Source organism: Alligator sinensis, unplaced genomic scaffold (genome assembly GCF_000455745.1).
Source record: "Alligator sinensis unplaced genomic scaffold, ASM45574v1 scaffold26_1, whole genome shotgun sequence".
In the NCBI taxonomy this organism is placed as follows: Eukaryota; Metazoa; Chordata; order Crocodylia; family Alligatoridae; genus Alligator; species Alligator sinensis.
In genome coordinates, this window is record NW_005842448.1 from 942,951 (window position 1) to 950,192 (window position 7,242).

The window sequence follows — 7,242 nt, forward strand, 5'->3', positions numbered from 1 at the left end:
CCTCTTCATCCTCTGCAAGAGAAGGTTGAGAGGCGACCTCGTGGCTGCCTATAAGTTCATCACAGGGGCACAGAAGGTAATCGGTGATGCTTTACTCACCAAGGCGCCCCTGGGGGTTACAAGAAATAATGGCCACAAGCTAGCAGAGAGCAGATTTAGACTGGACATTAGGAAGAACTTCTTCACAGTTAGAGTGGCAAAGGTCTAGAATGTGCTCCCAAGGGAGGTGGTGCTCTCCCCTACCCTGGGGGTCTTCAAGAGAAGGTTAGATAAGCATCTAGCTGGGGTCATCTGAACCCAGCATTCTTTCCTGCCTATGCAGGGGGTCAGACTCGCTGATATGTTGAGGTCCCTTCTGACCCTAACATTTATGAATCTATGAATCTGTTGAGGTCCCTTCTGACCCTAGCATCTATGAATCTATAGTTTCCAAGCCATAGAAATCAGCCTTTGTGCTCGATACAGGGCAGGTTTGGCATGTTGGCACAGTGTGCTGTGTGGCCCTAGCCACACATACATCAGTTTGGGTCCCGGCCCCACATGGGATTAGGCCTGCTATCTTGGCCCTAGCCCCATGTACACCAGATTGGTCCCACTGCTCTGGGACCAGTTCCAGCCCTGCATGCAGCCGATCAGGCTCACTGCCCTGGTCCCAGTCCCACATACAATGAATTAGGCCCACCACCACAGCCCCACATACTGGCCTGATCCTGCACACAAGGCCATTTCATCCAGGTATGGGGTCTGGAAATTTTCAGTGGGGGATCAGTAACAGCATGAATTGCCACTCCTGTCCCCACTGCCAAAAATTCTGGATTCATGGGATATCCAATAGATCTGGGCCTGCAGGCCAGAGGTTGAGCACCAGTGATTTATACCAACAGAGGTTTCAACAGGAGTGCTGCCTAGAAAAAATTAATATGGTGATTCAATCTGGAAGTACTAAGGGCCCAATCTTGTTACACATTATATTGTACTCAAATGCTGATTGGTATTAGTGCTAGCTTGATTTGGAGCAGTCAAACATTCAGGCCAGAAGGAAACTAGAGAACTAAAAGGCAAGAATCCTCCCCCCCGCCACCCTCCCATCCATTCTAGGCCTCTCCCCTGATCCCCAAGGGTCCCCCAGTTTCCCCCTGCCCCCAGGGCTCCCCTCCTGTCCTTCAGGGTTCTTGCCTGCCACCTACAATTACTTGTGGCTCCCCCAAGTTACCCCTTGCCCCTGGAACTTCCTCAGTTCCCTCCCACCCCCAGGACTTGCCTCCTGTCCCTTGGGATTCCTGCCGCTCCCCCTACCCCCCCAACCCTCCCAGCTTACTTGTTGTTGTCTGTGGTGTTTGTTGCAAGGGACCAGGCAGGGAAGACTGCCAGCCCAATCCCTGCCACTTCTGGGCTGAACTCAATGGCCAGGCAGGAAGTTTAACCTTTCTCTGCCTGCTTCCTTGGACATACAGTGCGATCAGCCACAAGTAAGTGTAGGGGTGCAGAGGGGCAGGGATCTGGGGTTCTGGGGAAGGTTGGAGGTGTGGGAGGTGCAGTAGGCCTGATCCAGGCTTGCAAGTTTGGGTGGGGTGTTTATATTAAGGTGTAGTTTAGAGTGGCTAGACCTTACCGTAACACAAACTGACTAACATGGATCAGAGATAAACCTAGGCTGGAGTGGTATAACTTTAAGTCACCTAAACTGTGCTTAAAACTAGTTTCAGGTGTTAATGCATAGGCAATCCAGGTCTTAAGAGCTCCAGGAGCTGCTTAAAGTTAATGTGTAACAAAGTTATAAGAGGCTGCATCACTGAAATAATTTGCATCCAAAATGAAAATTGTCTGCACTTCTAACAGAAATAGAAAATGTGCTCTTTGCCACTTCTGTTATCCAGGTCTCCAGGAAAATCTGGAGGTTTAATGGGCTGTTGTATTTAAAAATAGAAAAAGATAAGATTCTCTTAACCACCCCTATCATAAGTGTCCCTTGGTTATAACAATCCCATTCTAAACAAAGGATCCTCTATCATTTTCCCTTCTATGGTGTTTCAGTATATGGTGAAGCTCCTGGATCTGAATGCTTGCTGAGTTTTGCTGAGAAAAATAATTTATGGGAGGTGATATTATTAGACAGCTTTTAGTATCTATCAGAATTTGTCAGATAAAGGATAACAGTAAAAATCTGCTTGAATAAATCAGAGTGCAGAAGACCTTTAAAAAGGTTAATGTAAATGGCAGGCAACCATTTAGTATTTTTATTTTGTTTATAAAGATTAAAGGATTTATTGCCTCTATGAAGTGGAGCTGCATTGCCCTGGAAAAAAATCTGTTTATAAATTCATATACCTGCATATGGATGTACTGTGTAGAGTGAAATATCTAAAAATAGCTTGACTACCTAGCAAACCTTAAAGCCCAGCAGAATTTAAGAAAGATTTGAATCTCCTTTTCCTTCCAAATAAAGTACATCTTTAATAGTCATGTAGTAAACACAAAGAAAAAAAAATAATTTTCAACTGAATCACTGACAAACCAAGCTGAAAGCAACAAGTTCTTTGCCATCTATCCTTCAAAAACAATCGCGTTATAATATTCAAGATGCAAACAGAGGGACTGAAGATTTCAGCTAGAACTAGAGGTAATGAACAACTGAGTTTGCATATCTATAGGGAATATACATGATGGAGATGCAGTATGTACTGACTCTATAGCTGCATGAAAGTTCTGGGAATGTTTTATGTCATATGGTGATTTGAATCCGATGCATTTTGCATGCTTTGGGTTCTGCTGTAGATTCTGATGTTAATGATCATCTTTTATTCCCCCAGGCTTTACACTAAAAACTGAAGAAAGTGGGACACTTGAACTGACATTCCTTACATGTATATATGTGGAGACTTCCATTTTCAGTGGTATGTGGTCTTCAGTTCTTGAATCTGCTTTTCCTTTTGTCCATCTGAGTCTGATTTTTGCTGCCTTTGAGGACACCTTGCAAAGCTTCTTTTCTTACCTAGGCTTTTTCTCCAAGGGAGCAGAGGGGTATGGTTATCTAACTGAAATCTGAGCATTTTTGACTTGTGCTAACTTTAATTGGTAACTCCTTTTTTGTGGTAGGTGCGAGTTTGTTGATTTAACTATGGAATCTGCCTAGGACTACTGGAAAGAACATGCTTTAAAAAAAAAAGTAAGTAAAGAAAAGGTCCTGGCCTGACTCAGGCAACTTTGCACTTGTCTTCAGGATAAATGACAGTGTGTTAATTGTTTCTAAGCAAATACCATTTTTCTTTGAGGCAAATAACCATTAGAATGTCTAAAATGACCTGGGAAACCTTTTAAGTGACAAAGATACCACACAGCAAGGTACATACTGGCTTATTTTGTCACTTAGATACAAAGTATAGATTCCAAACTGTCATTTCAAAAATAAAGCCAAAGCCTGAGTATATTCAGTGTCATTCTTCAAAGGGCACACATGATCTAATTAAAACCAATCTAGTATAATCTGAAGTGATAAATAGAAAAAAAATGAGTTGGAATGTACAGGAACAAATCTAACAAGCTTCTTTTTTTGGCTCTTAGGGAAGCAATTGACCCAAGCAATTGACTGCATCTGTTGTAATGTGGAAATATTACTGGCCAACACTAATCTTGTTAACTGTAAGTTCCAGGAATATAAGAACCAGGTACAGCATTTTACTTAAGATTTGGATAGTGGGCGGCACCATAATGCAAACCTTGTATGCTTGAGATGGTGAAATCCTGAATGCTAATTTAAACTGTAGAGGTTATAGTAATTAATTCTATAATTTGGTGAGATGAAATATCTGGACACTTAGTAGATGAATTATTTAAAATAAAAGATCTAGACTTCATAATTATCCCCCTGTTTGCATATGATATACTGGGAAGATTTGCATCAAGAATTACTTAGGGACTTTAATTACCTTAAAACCAAAGATTCCTTGGGAACCTGATGAGAATGATTAGTGTCAAAGACAGAGTTATTACATTTTTTTGGTAAAAATCTTTACAAATAGACTGGAGAAGCCAATTCATATGTTCCAGTCATCACAGAATCAGATTTCAACTTGCTAGGTCACTCTTCCTCTGCTAAGGTAATTTCTAATTTTGGGACCCCCAAGATACGTCTCAATGTCTTCAGCTATTTTTTCTGCCTATTAGAGCAAGTTAGTAAGCTGTATCTCTCCACTTTCTCAGATGTAGCCTAGACAGACAGAGTATTTAACATGCCCATCACTCTGGCATTGACTCAGAGATGAAGATGTCCTAGTATTATCCTGACAGGAGATAATTACTCTGGTATTTATGAGATGGAAGAAGAGGAACTTGTCACCGTTTGAGTATTAACTATACTTTTGACACTCCCTATGGCCTCCCCCAGGGCATTTGGCTCAGGTCTCAGTCCATACACAGTCACCTGTATCTGTTAGGAATTTACCTTCCTCTCCCTAAAGACCAGGGTCTACAGCATCAATCCCCTGGCATTCAGTGTAATCACCTTGCTGGCAAGGTTTTTTGTGTCGATGTGATATCTTTTATTAGACCAGCTGAGTAGCTGGGAAAAAGTTATTTGCAAGCTTTTGAGCACAATCACTTTCTTCAAGCATAGGGAGTCTTTGCTGTTCTGAGACTCCAAGGAATGAAAGAAGCTAAAAGTGTGACAAGATGTCGATGAGACTGTAAATAGGTGTAATCACATTAAACTTTTGTTTAGCAGCTGCAATTCTTTTTTCCCTTTCTGGTGCAGTCTCAGAGTTAACCAATGAACAGTTAGCTTTCACAGAACACAAAATTATTTATTTTGTGGAAAAACCATTACTGATCAATTTTATGGGAAGTGGGTAGGTGTAAACACAAAGTTCACTGGTTCTTCTATATTCAAACATGTCTCCCTGAGCCTAGCTTTGTACTGACTATTTAAAAACCTTCAGTTTTCTGCATTCAGCCTTCCTATGGGGATGACCCTTGAGCTCCCTCCAACCCTATGATCCTATGATTATCCTGATCCCAGACAAGCCGGTATATGAATTTTCCTCCAGGGTCAAGGCTTTCAGGTATTTTTTTTTCCTGCAAGAGAATTTACATACATTCCAAAAACTTGTGTGACACTTATAGTTTTGATATAAAGTCTTTTTGATGCTTCTATATATGTCCATGACTCCTAGCACACCCCAGTCTAATAGGTTTTGACATTTCTGAGCTTCCTCCAGTGACAGAACTATTCACACAATGTACTAGTAGCAGTAACTTTTACTGGTAATAAGTATGGGCTGGTATAGATAGTCAAGGGGAGTAATCTAAGCAACCTGGTAGGTACATCATATGCCTTCTTATATTTGATGAGGATATTTCAAGGACATTTCACTTTTGTTGAGTATATGGACAAAGACTAGAGGGTACAATGAACGATACTTCATTCCAATAGATCAGGGGTGTCAAACCAACCTCCACTCCCCCATGCTAGTTCCAGCACCTGCTCTGGCCAGCCCAGGATGCAAGCTACATGTGCTACCTGTTCTGGTCAGTCCTGGGTGGGCACCACACACAGCATAGATACTGAACCATCTAGATGAGATGCTGCACTGCAGCACAATCCTGGTCTGACCAGAACAGGCACTGGATCTGGCTTGTGGGGGACCCATGGACCCCTCCCCACCACAAGGCCATATGCAGACCCTGGTCTGAGACTGCACTGTATGTAGCACCCACTCCAGAACCCATGCTGTGTGTAGCACCTACCCGGGACCAGCTGGAGCAAGTGCTGCATGCATGCATCCTGGAATGGCTAGAGTGGGTTTTGTGGGTGCTGTATCTGGCAGGTGGAGGAGGGATCGTAGAGTGGCCCCATGCAGGTGCTGTGTACAACAGAAATCCTGGAGCTGGTGCCATATGCAGCAGTTGTCTCAGGCCCTGCGTGTGGGGCTGGTCCGCCATGCACCATGTGTGGCATGGGGAATCAACTCAGACTCAGGGCCAGCACCAGTAGCCAGGCAATGTAGCTCCATGTAGCCTAGGCCATATCTTTGACACCCATGCAATAGACAATAAGTAAAAAGTTCCACTAAATTAGTTGGGAGCAAATATGAACTGCGAGTATAAATAGTATGCCCTTTAGGAAGAATAGTATGTCCTTTATGTAAGGAAGAAACCTCTTCCTTCACTTGTTCTAGGTCTTCCTCACCCAGGGCATTTTTTAAGTGGGGTTCTTATATATTTGGAAAATAAAATGTGAAAAGTGGAGAGGGAGAAGAATATTTGAAAACTAAATTTTTGAACGTTAGTTCAGAGATTGAAACTTCTCATGTGACAAATCTCAGCATCAACTTGGAGGAAGCAAGACAAATGTGTCTTCCTAACCCATGCACCAGTAGCGTACTGAGGCTACTTTCTGTGATAATAAGAATGGATACAAGAATCATTGTGTCACGCCGGGGTCCTTCAAGGAGGGCCGTGATCTCCTTACGGCCCCCTCACTGTGCCAAGTCGGCCCAAGGGCACCCTCAAATTCTCGCCCGCCACGTCTTTGATGTTGAGGTAAAGTTGGGAAGCTGCCTTACGGCTCCCTGGGCACGGTTAGCTGGGACCTCTGTCCCCGTGTGTTCCCAGACCCCCTGGGGGTCTCCCGGTATGATGGGTGCTCCCCAGGCACCCTAGCCTTATGGGCTACGTGTGGCTCCTACCAACCCTAATACCACGCCCCAAGCCTTGCTGATGTACCGGACGTTGGTCCGTCAAAATACACACCCGCTCCCCCGGGCCTCCTCTATGATCTAGCCCACTTCGGGCTCTCTCCTTGGGCTCACCGCACTGCTATCCCCTCTCCTCGGGGACAACCGCAGCACCACACCCTTGTCACTCTCTCCCCGGGTCTAAATTCCCTGGGCCTTCTCTAAAACCAACCAGGCCCGCTACGGGACTTCCGGCCGAGCCTCCGGTTCACCCAGCCCGCCTACGGGCCTCCCGGCCGAGCCTCCGGTTCCTTAGGCCCACTGCATGGCTACCCTCTCTGGCCCAGGCTCACCGCACTGCTATCCCCTCTCCTCAGGGACAACCGCAGCACCTTGCCTCTGCCTGAGGTCTATTGCCGTCTTAGCCTATAACCGGGCTCGCTATGCCCATCCCGGGCTTCTCAATAAGGTGCTCCCCCTCTTCGGGGCTCGCCGTGCCCACCTTGGGCTCCTCAATAGTCCCCTCCTTTCTCTGGGACTCATTGTGCCCACGCTAGGGCTTCCTAGTAGT

General features: G+C 44.8%; 1 long non-coding RNA gene across 4 annotated transcripts in view; it reads left to right on the forward strand.

Annotated features, from left to right (window-relative positions):
• LOC102384217 overlaps positions 1-7,242 on the forward strand; it is a 42,506-nt gene that overhangs the window by 14,155 nt on the left and 21,109 nt on the right. For all 4 annotated transcript variants that reach the window (XR_324636.1, XR_324637.2, XR_324638.2 and 1 more), the window contains exons 2-4: positions 2,811-2,894; positions 3,097-3,166; positions 3,562-3,665. This is a non-coding gene — a long non-coding RNA (uncharacterized LOC102384217). The remainder of the gene's footprint in view (positions 1-2,810; positions 2,895-3,096; positions 3,167-3,561; positions 3,666-7,242) is intronic.